Genomic DNA, 10951 nt, shown 5'->3' with positions numbered 1-10951 from the left:
TGTGTGTGTGTGTGTGTGTGTGTGTGTGTGTGTGTGTGTGTGTGTGTGTGTGTAAAATTTCCAAAATATATGTTTCTGTATCCTTAAAACACCCCTAGGGGCTAAAGAAATAACTCAGCAATTAAGAGAACGGGCTGCTTTTGCTGAGGACCCAGGTTAAATTCCCAGCACCCATATGGCAGCTCACACCATCTCTAAGTCCAGTTTCTGAGGATCTGATGCCTCCTTCTGGCCTCAATAGGTACTGCATGCACACAGTACACAGACATACATGTAAGTAAACACACCCATACACATCGAATAAGAATATTTAAATCATTTTTGAAATCTTGGGGGCTATAGAGACAGCTCAGCAGTTAAGAGTGCTTGCTGCTCTTGTGGAGGACTTGAGTTCAGATCCCAGCACCTACTGGTTGGCTCAAAACCATCTGTAAGTGCAGTTCAATGGATCTAATGCACTATTCTGGCCTCTATGGGCACCAGGTAAACAGTGTACAGACCAGGTAATCAAAACACCAATATACATAAAATAAATATTAAAATAAAACTCTGTGTACAAATAGCACAATTATTAATCTTCTCTACAAGATCTTTTGGCTAAACGCTATTCAGACTATGACTTCTTGTTTTCTAGTGATCTGAAAGACATGCGACTTCAATAGAAGCCTTAGTTGAAATTTTCTGAGGTTCCCACTATGCCAGTCAACCAGTGATGCCATCCATAGAGTAAACAAGTTCTTCTTACAACCAGCTCTTCTGTAATATTCTGAAGGTCATATGCTTCAAAAGCCTTTCAGCTAATGATGTCTCCAACAAGCTTGTTAGATCTCTGCTCACTATGAGTCTGAGAACGGCTACATGAGTTAATGTTTTTACACATGTTAATTTTCTCTAGAGGAAAGGAAAACTTATTTCCCTAAAGGATGCTTTAATTTATTAATTACCACTTTGAGTCTAACTTTATTATTATAGATTATTGAAAAGTTATCTCAGAAGTCTTGCTTGAATGTTCCAGTGTTCGATTCCTCCATTAACAATCTCCTGCCTCCTAAAGGCCAACTAGCTCACTGGGCTGTGCTAATTACATTTGTCCTTTTCTGTTTGATTCCTTTAGATGTCTTAGGAGATGGCACAATCATTTACGAGTCATCTTTTTTAGCTTTTCTTTCTCTATAGAGCCTATTCTCATTTTTAGCTTCTTGTCTGACTTTGCTATGGTTAACAAGAACAGATCATAGCACTAACCCTAGCCCTACTTTTGACTTTCATAGGAATACCTACATCACCCCACTACATGTTTGGGCAGTTTTCTCTAAATTACATTTACTTCTATTCCTAGTTTACTATTTTTACTTTGTCGTTGAACTTTAGATATTGAAGACAGCTTTTTTTTTTGTTCTGTGTAGTTTTTCAAGTCCTTTCTCATTTATGTGCCCCTCTGTCATTTGTGCATTCTATTTTTATATCCTGTATTTTCTATGTAATTTGATTAATCCTTCCATCCTTTGGAAGTCCTATAGATGTGTCACCCATTCGATTTCTTATCTTCTTTTCACTTCTTCTTGTCTACATGGTATGTGCTTCAGCTGACAGGAGAATATAGATTAATATATTCCTGATTTTTTTATTTGCTGAAGTAAGTTTTATATCATGCTTTCATTATGTGTAAGTTGCCCACATCTTTCTCAGCCTTGGTCTCTTCTTCCTATCTGTCTTTCTGGAATCAGTGCACCAAGACCAAAGTTCTTTTCCTCTGAATGCACTCTGGTCATTGATGTGGAATGCCAGACTATGGATCCATGGGAGAGGTATTATCTGCCAGTAGCTATGACTTAATACAATTTTTGTTATTAAATTCTCTCAGCAAATCATTTGCAACATTTGATCCAAAGAGAACATCATGCTTCTGTTTTTAGAATTCATCAGTTTGACAGAAGCAAGAGATTAGAGTTGCTTCCTATGCTATGAACCTTCTGTGACTCCATATTTGCTGACCTGCAAACCTCACAAATTGCTTTTTTTCTCCCACCTGCTCTGCTGAACTCTTAAGCATCTGTCCTCCTACGAAAGGCACCTAGTGGTGTTCTCACAGTCTACCTGCATGCGTCATTCAAAAGACTTCTATTTTAACTTGCTTTTGAAGGAAATGCAGATATGTTGACCTAGACTCTCTCTCTCTCTCTCTCTCTCTCTCTCTCTCTCTCTCTCTCTCTCTCTCTTTCTTGTGTGTACATACGTGTTTGCTTGAGTGATCATGTGCGTATAGTACAGGTATACATCATGCATATGTGTAGAGGTCAGAGGTCAACCTCCAATGTTGTCCCATCTACCTCGAAGGGATTTGTTTGCTTGCTTGCTTGTTTTTGAGACATTTTTTCATTCACCTGGAGCTATGCAGATGGGCTAAGCCTGCTGGCCAGTGAAGCAGTTCCAGGAATCGGCCTGTGTCTTCCTCCAGAGGCGGGCATATAACTTTGCACCATGTGGGGTGTTTTTGTTTGTTTGTTTGTTTGTTTTTTTGGTTTGGTTTTTTGTTTGTTTGTTTGTTTGTTTGTTTTGTTTCATGTGGATTCTGGGGATTGAATTCATGTTCTTGTGTTTGCACAGCAAGTGCTTCACTAGAACTATTTCCCAAGCCCAGAGAGTTATTTTCTTGACCTCACTTCTTCACATTTACTTCAGAACCACAGTAAATGAAATGGGATATGAATAGTGGGAAGTCTCTGCTCATCCACCCGGTTAAGTCACTGTCATCACTATAATAAAACAAGTAAGTGTAGTGACAATTTTGGAATTTTGGTCTGTTAAAAAAAAACAGAAATACTGCTCCCAGACCTGGTGAGAGAGAGACCCAACCGCCTGGTCAGGTGGGCACTCCTGAGGCTGCAGAGCGGAAGAGACCACCAACACTGCTCACCCCTGCCCACATCCCTGGCCCAAGAGGAAACTGTATAAGGCCTCTGGGCTCCCGTGGGGGAGGGCCCAGGAGCGGCAGGACCCCTGCGCCTGAGACACCGCCGGAACCTGAAAGAAACAGACCAGATAAACAGTTCTCTGCACCCAAATCCCGTGGGAGGGAGAGCTAAACCTTCAGAGAGGCAGACAAGCCTGGGAAACCAGAAGAGACTGCTCCCTGCACACACATCTCGGACGCCAGAGGAAAAAGCCAAAGACCATCTGGAACCCTGGTGCACTGAAGCTCCCGGAAGGGGCGGCACAGATCTTCCTGGTTGCTGCCACTGCAGAGAGCCCGTGGGCAGCACCCCATGAGCGAACTTGAGCCTCAGGACCACAGGTAAGACCAAATTTTCTGCTGCAAGAAAGCTGCCTGGTGAACTCAAGACACAGGCCCACAGGAACAGCTGAAGACCTGTAGAGAGGAAAAACTACACGCCCGAAAGCAGAACACTCTGTCCCCAAAACTGACTGAAAGAGAGGAAAACAGGTCTACAGCACTCCTGACACACAGGCTTATAGGACAGTCTAGCCACAGTCAGAAATAGCAGAACAAACTAACACTAGAGATAATCTGATGGCGAGAGGCAAGCACAGGAACACAAGCAACAGAAACCAAGACTATATGGCATCATCGGAGCCCAATTCTCCCACCAAAGCAAACACGGAATATCCAAACACACCAGAAAAGCAAGATCTAGTTTCAAAATCATATTTGATCATGATGCTGGAGGACTTCAAGAAAGACATGAAGAACTCCCTTAGAGAACAAGTAGAAGCCTACAGAGAGGAATCACAAAAATCCCTGAAAGAATTCCAGGAAAACATAAATAAACAAGTAGAAGCCCATAGAGAGGAGACACAAAAATCCCTGAAAGAATTCCAGGAAAACACAATCAAACAGTTGAAGGAATTAAAAATGGAAATAGAAGCAATCAAGAAAGAACACATGGAAACAACCCTGGATATAGAAAACCAAAAGAAGAGACAAGGAGCTGTAGATACAAGCTTCACCAACAGAATACAAGAGATGGAAGAAAGAATCTCAGGAGCAGAAGATTCCATAGAAATCATTGACTCAACTGTCAAAGATAATGTAAAGCGGAAAAAGCTACTGGTCCAAAACATACAGGAAATCCAGGACTCAATGAGAAGATCAAACCTAAGGATAATAGGTATAGAAGAGAGTGAAGACTCCCAGCTCAAAGGACCAGTAAATATCTTCAACAAAATCATAGAAGAAAACTTCCCTAACCTAAAAAAAGAGATACCCATAGGCATACAAGAAGCCTACAGAACTCCAAATAGATTGGACCAGAAAAGAAACACCTCCCGTCACATAATTGTCAAAACACCAAGCGCACAAAATAAAGAAAGAATATTAAAAGCAGTAAGGGAAAAAGGTCAAGTAACATATAAAGGGAGACCTATCAGAATCACACCAGACTTCTCGCCAGAAACTATGAAGGCCAGAAGATCCTGGACTGATGTCATACAGACCCTAAGAGAACACAAATGCCAGCCCAGGTTACTGTATCCAGCAAAACTCTCAATTAACATTGATGGAGAAACCAAGATATTCCATGACAAAACCAAATTTACACAATATCTTTCCACAAATCCAGCACTACAAAGGATAATAAATGGTAAAGCCCAACATAAGGAGGCAAGCTATACCCTAGAAGAAGCAAGAAACTAATCGTCTTGGCAACAAAACAAAGAGAATGAAAGCACACAAACATAACCTCACATCCAAATATGAATATAAAGGGAAACAATAATCACTATTCCTTAATATCTCTCAATATCAATGGCCTCAACTCCCCAATAAAAAGACATAGATTAACAAACTGGATACGCAACGAGGACCCTGCATTCTGCTGCCTACAGGAAACACACCTCAGAGACAAAGACAGACACTACCTCAGAGTGAAAGGCTGGAAAACAACTTTCCAAGCAAATGGTCAGAAGAAGCAAGCTGGAGTAGCCATTCTAATATCAAATAAAATCAATTTCCAACTAAAAGTCATCAAAAAAGATAAGGAAGGACACTTCATATTCATCAAAGGAAAAATCCACCAAGATGAACTCTCAATCCTAAGTATCTATGCCCCAAATACAAGGGCACCTACATACGTAAAAGAAACCTTACTAAAGCTCAAAACACACATTGCACCTCACACAATAATAGTGGGAGATTTCAACACCCCACTCTCATCAATGGACAGATCATGGAAACAGAAATTAAACAGTGATGTCGACAGACTAAGAGAAGTCATGAGCCAAATGGACTTAACGGATATTTATAGAACATTCTATCCTAAAGCAAAAGGATATACCTTCTTCTCAGCTCCTCATGGTACTTTCTCCAAAATTGACCATATAATTGGTCAAAAAACGGGCCTCAACAGGTACAGAAAGATAGAAATAATCCCATGCGTGCTATCAGACCACCACGGACTAAAACTGGTCTTCAATAACAAGAAGGGAAGAATGCCCACATATACGTGGAAATTGAACAATGCTCTACTCAATGATAACCTGGTCAAGGAAGAAATAAAGAAAGAAATTAAAAACTTTTTAGAATTTAATGAAAATGAAGATACAACATACTCAAACTTATGGGACACAATGAAAGCTGTGCTAAGAGGAAAACTCATAGCGCTGAGTGCCTGCAGAAAGAAACAGGAAAGAGCATATGTCAGCAGCTTGACAGCACACCTTAAAGCTCTAGAACAAAAAGAAGCAAATACACCCAGGAGGAGTAGAAGGCAGGAAATAATCAAACTCAGAGCTGAAATCAACCAAGTAGAAACAAAAAGGACCATAGAAAGAATCAACAGAACCAAAAGTTGGTTCTTTGAGAAAATCAACAAGATAGATAAACCCTTAGCCAGACTAACGAGAGGACACAGAGAGTGTGTCCAAATTAACAAAATCAGAAATGAAAACGGAGACATAACTACAGATTCAGAGGAAATTCAAAAAATCATCAGATCTTACTATAAAAACCTATATTCAACAAAATTTGAAAATCTTCAGGAAATGGACAATTTCCTAGACAGATACCAGGTATCGAAGTTAAATCAGGAACAGATAAACCAGTTAAACAACCCCATAACTCCTAAGGAAATAGAAGCAGTCATTAAAGGTCTCCCAACCAAAAAGAGCCCAGGTCCAGATGGGTTTAGTGCAGAATTCTATCAAACCTTCATAGAAGACCTCATACCAATATTATCCAAACTATTCCACAAAATTGAAACAGATGGAGCCCTACCGAATTCCTTCTACGAAGCCACAATTACTCTTATACCTAAACCACACAAAGACCCAACAAAGAAAGAGAACTTCAGACCAATTTCCCTTATGAATATCGACGCAAAAATACTCAATAAAATTCTGGCAAACCGAATTCAAGAGCACATCAAAACAATCATCCACCATGATCAAGTAGGCTTCATCCCAGGCATGCAGGGATGGTTTAATATACGGAAAACCATCAACGTGATCCATTATATAAACAAACTGAAAGAACAGAACCACATGATCATTTCATTAGATGCTGAGAAAGCATTTGACAAAATTCAACACCCCTTCATGATAAAAGTCCTGGAAAGAATAGGAATTCAAGGTCCATACCTAAACATAGTAAAAGCCATATACAGCAAACCAGTTGCTAACATTAAACTAAATGGAGAGAAACTTGAACCAATCCCACTAAAATCAGGGACTAGACAAGGCTGCCCACTCTCTCCCTACTTATTCAATATAGTTCTTGAAGTTCTAGCCAGAGCAATCAGACAACAAAAGGAGATCAAGGGGATACAGATCGGAAAAGAAGAGGTCAAAATATCACTATTTGCAGATGACATGATAGTATATTTAAGTGATCCCAAAAGTTCCACCAGAGAACTACTAAAGCTGATAAACAACTTCAGCAAAGTGGCTGGGTATAAAATTAACTCAAATAAATCAGTTGCCTTCCTCTATACAAAAGAGAAACAAGCCGAGAAAGAAATTAGGGAAACGACACCCTTCATAATAGACCCAAATAATATAAAGTACCTCGGTGTGACTTTAACCAAGCAAGTAAAAGATCTGTACAATAAGAACTTCAAGACACTGAGGAAAGAAATTGAAGAAGACCTCAGAAGATGGAAAGATCTCCCATGCTCATGGATTGGCAGGATTAATATAGTAAAAATGGCCATTTTACCAAAAGCAATCTACAGATTCAATGCAATCCCCATCAAAATACCAATCCAATTCTTCAAAGAGTTAGACAGAACAATTTGCAAATTCATCTGGAATAACAAAAAAACCCAGGATAGCTAAAGCTATCCTCAACAATAAAAGGACTTCAGGGGGAATCACTATCCCTGAACTCAAGCAGTATTACAGAGCAATAGTGATAAAAACTGCATGGTATTGGTACAGAGACAGACAGATAGACCAATGGAATAGAATTGAAGACCCAGAAATGAACCCACACACCTATGGTCACTTGATTTTTGACAAAGGAGCCAAAACCATCCAATGGAAAAAAGATAGCATTTTCAGCAAATGGTGCTGGTTCAACTGGAGGGCAACATGTAGAAGAATGCAAATCGATCCATGCTTATCACCCTGTATAAAGCTTAAGTCCAAGTGGATCAAGGACCTCCACATCAAACCAGACACACTCAAACTAATAGAAGAAAAACTAGGGAAGCATCTGGAACACATGGGCACAGGAAAAAATTTCCTGAACAAAACACCAATGGCTTATGCTCTAAGATCAAGAATCGACAAATGGGATCTCATAAAACTGCAAAGCTTCTGTAAGGCAAAGGACACTGTGGTTAGGACAAAACGGCAACCAACAGATTGGGAAAAGATCTTTACCAATCCTACAACAGATAGAGGCCTTATATCCAAAATATACAAAGAACTCAAGAAGTTAGACCGCAGGGAAACAAATAACCCTATTAAAAAATGGGGTTCAGAGCTAAACAAAGAATTCACAGCTGAGGAATGCCGAATGGCTGAGAAACACCTAAAGAAATGTTCAACATCTTTAGTCATAAGGGAAATGCAAATCAAAACAACCCTGAGATTTCACCTCACACCAGTGAGAATGGCTAAGATCAAAAACTCAGGTGACAGCAGATGCTGGCAAGGATGTGGAGAAAGAGGAACACTCCTCCATTGTTGGTGGGATTGCAGACTGGTAAAACCATTCTGGAAATCAGTCTGGAGGTTCCTCAGAAAATTGGACATTGAACTGCCTGAGGATCCAGCTATACCTCTCTTGGGCATATACCCAAAAGATGCCTCAACATATAAAAGAGACACGTGCTCCACTATGTTCATCGCAGCCTTATTTATAATAGCCAGAAAATGGAAAGAACCCAGATGCCCTTCAACAGAGGAATGGATACAGAAAATGTGGTACATCTACACAATGGAATATTACTCAGCTATCAAAAACAACGGCTTTATGAAATTCGTAGGCAAATGGTTGGAACTGGAAAATATCATCCTGAGTGAGCTAACCCAATCACAGAAAGACATACATGGTATGCACTCATTGATAAGTGGCTATTAGCCCAAATGCTTGAATTACCCTAGATCCCTAGAACAAACGAAACTCAAAACGGATGATCAAAATGTGAATGCTTCACTCCTTCTTTAAATGAGGAAAAAGAATACCCTTGGCAGGGAAGGGAGAGGCAAAGATTAAAACAGAGACTGAAGGAACACCCATTCAGAGCCTGCCCCACATGTGGCCCATACATATACAGCCACCCAATTAGACAAGATGGATGAAGCAAAGAAGTGCAGACCGACAGGAGCCGGATGTAGATCTATCCTGAGAGACACAGCCAGAATACAGCAAATACAGAGGCGAATGCCAGCAGCAAACCACTGAACTGAGAATAGGTCCCCTATTGAAGGAATCAGAGAAAGAACTGGAAGAGCTTGAAGGGGCTCGAGACCCCAAAAGTACAACAATGCCAAGCAATCAGAGCTTCCAGGGACTAAGCCACTACCTAAAGACTATACATGGACTGACCCTGGACTCTGACCCCATAGGTAGCAATGAATATCCTAGTAAGAGCACCAGTGGAAGGGGAAGCCCTGGGTCCTGCTAAGACTGAACCCCCAGTGAACTAGTCTATGGGGGGAGGGCGGCAATGGGGGGAGGGTTGGGAGGGGAACACCCATAAGGAAGGGGAGGGGGGAGGGGGATGTTTGCCCGGAAACCGGGAAAGGGAATAACACTCGAAATGTATATAAGAAATAGTCAAGTTAATAAAAAATAAAAAAAAAAATGTTCAACCTAGGTCTGGAGAGATGGCTCAGCCATTAAAGGCTAGGCTCACAACCAAAAATATAAGAATGTTCAACCTATATAAGTCTTTCTGAGATCTTCATTTATTTTTATTTTATTTTATTTATTTATTTGCTCTAAAGATTGAGGAAGCTGGATTGGCTGTGAACTAGAGTACTAGGCACTAGTCTTGTTTTGCACATGTGGACTAGGGCTTTGGGACTCAGAACTGTAAAGTGCCCTGGACAGCATAGCTATCATATCTACTAACAACAGCAGACATAGGGTATCGAGCCCATGGAAGCTATGGTGTCCTGCCTTCACCTACTTCTTCTCCACATTTCATTAATAAATGAAGTCAGTGACCCTGAAAAAAAAAACAGAAATATTACAAGAATATATTTTCATCTTAATCCCAGGTATGGGATATGGGACTGATTCGGATGGTCCGCAGCAAGTGACTATGATTTGCCTCATGCTCTGGTAGGGGAATGATTTTGCAACCTCAGATAGTTTCTGTGATCATGTGACATTTGTAATTCTTCAGACTTTCCGGACATTATATAAATGCCAGGGTTCCAATGGGCAGGTGTGGGGGTTGTTGTTCATTGCTGCTGTTGGTGAAGTGGGTGGGTTGTAGGTGAAGTGGGTGGGTTGTAGGTGATGTGGGTGGGTTGTTGGTGATGTGGGTGGGTTGTTGGTGATGTGGGTGGGTTGTTGGTGATGTGGGTGGGTTGTAGGTGATGTGGGTGGGTTGTTGGTGATGTGGGTGGGTTGTTGGTGATATGGGTGGGTTGTAGGTTATGTGGGTGGGTTGTTGGTGAAGTGGATGGGTTGTTGGTGATATGGGTGGGTTGTTGGTGAAGTGGGTGGGTTGTTGGTGATATGGGTGGGTTGTTGGTGAAGTGGGTGGGTTGTAGGTGAAGTGGGTGGGTTGTTGGTGATGTGGGTGGGTTGTAGGTGAAGTGGGTGGGTTGTAGGTGAAGTGGGTGGGTTGTTGGTGAAGTGGGTGGGTTGTAGGTGAAGTGGGTGGGTTGTTGGTGAAGTGGGTGGGCTGTTGGTTGATTGTTGGTTGTTGTTGCTCACAGTTTAAGTCACTGCACACAAAGAAGAAACAAGAAGAAATTAGGTATCCTGATGCCAAAGATCAAACTTGCTCCTAGGATCTCAAAGTCCCTAATCAGCTGCAAGTGGACTGACAGTCACCCCCTTCAGGACTCCTGACCTTATTCTGGGATCTCTTTCCTTTCCTCTCTATCCTTTTTTCTCTCTTATTTAGTGTTTGGGGGTTGAAAGGGTGGAAGAAAGGGGTGGAAAAGGATAGAAGAAAGAAGAATCTACAAAGTAGCCAAAGATAATTGGTCCCATAGATTCAGGACCAGTTATCAAAGTGTCAGTGCAGGGCAGAGCAAAACCTCTTCCATTGTTACCAAAAAGAAAGTGAGAAAAGACTGCTGTAGTCCAATGCCATAGCCCTCCCCCTGACCTGAAGCCCTCTCATGAATTCCAACTTCCTGAAGGCTCTATTTCTTTCCAGTGGTGCTACTCTAGGGGTCCCAGCTTCTCAGAAGTCGGGTCTGCCAGGTTGATTGCTGTTCCTAACCTCTGTATAGGAATCCCTCAGATTTTGAGGGTAGCAGGTGACTTTGGTAAGACTTAGGACTAGGATGGCAGCTAGCAAGA

The sequence above is a fragment of the Rattus norvegicus genome, chromosome 4, assembly GCF_036323735.1.
Source record: "Rattus norvegicus strain BN/NHsdMcwi chromosome 4, GRCr8, whole genome shotgun sequence".
NCBI classification, from domain to species: domain Eukaryota; kingdom Metazoa; phylum Chordata; class Mammalia; order Rodentia; family Muridae; genus Rattus; species Rattus norvegicus.
Note: the sequence above shows the minus strand (reverse complement) of the source record.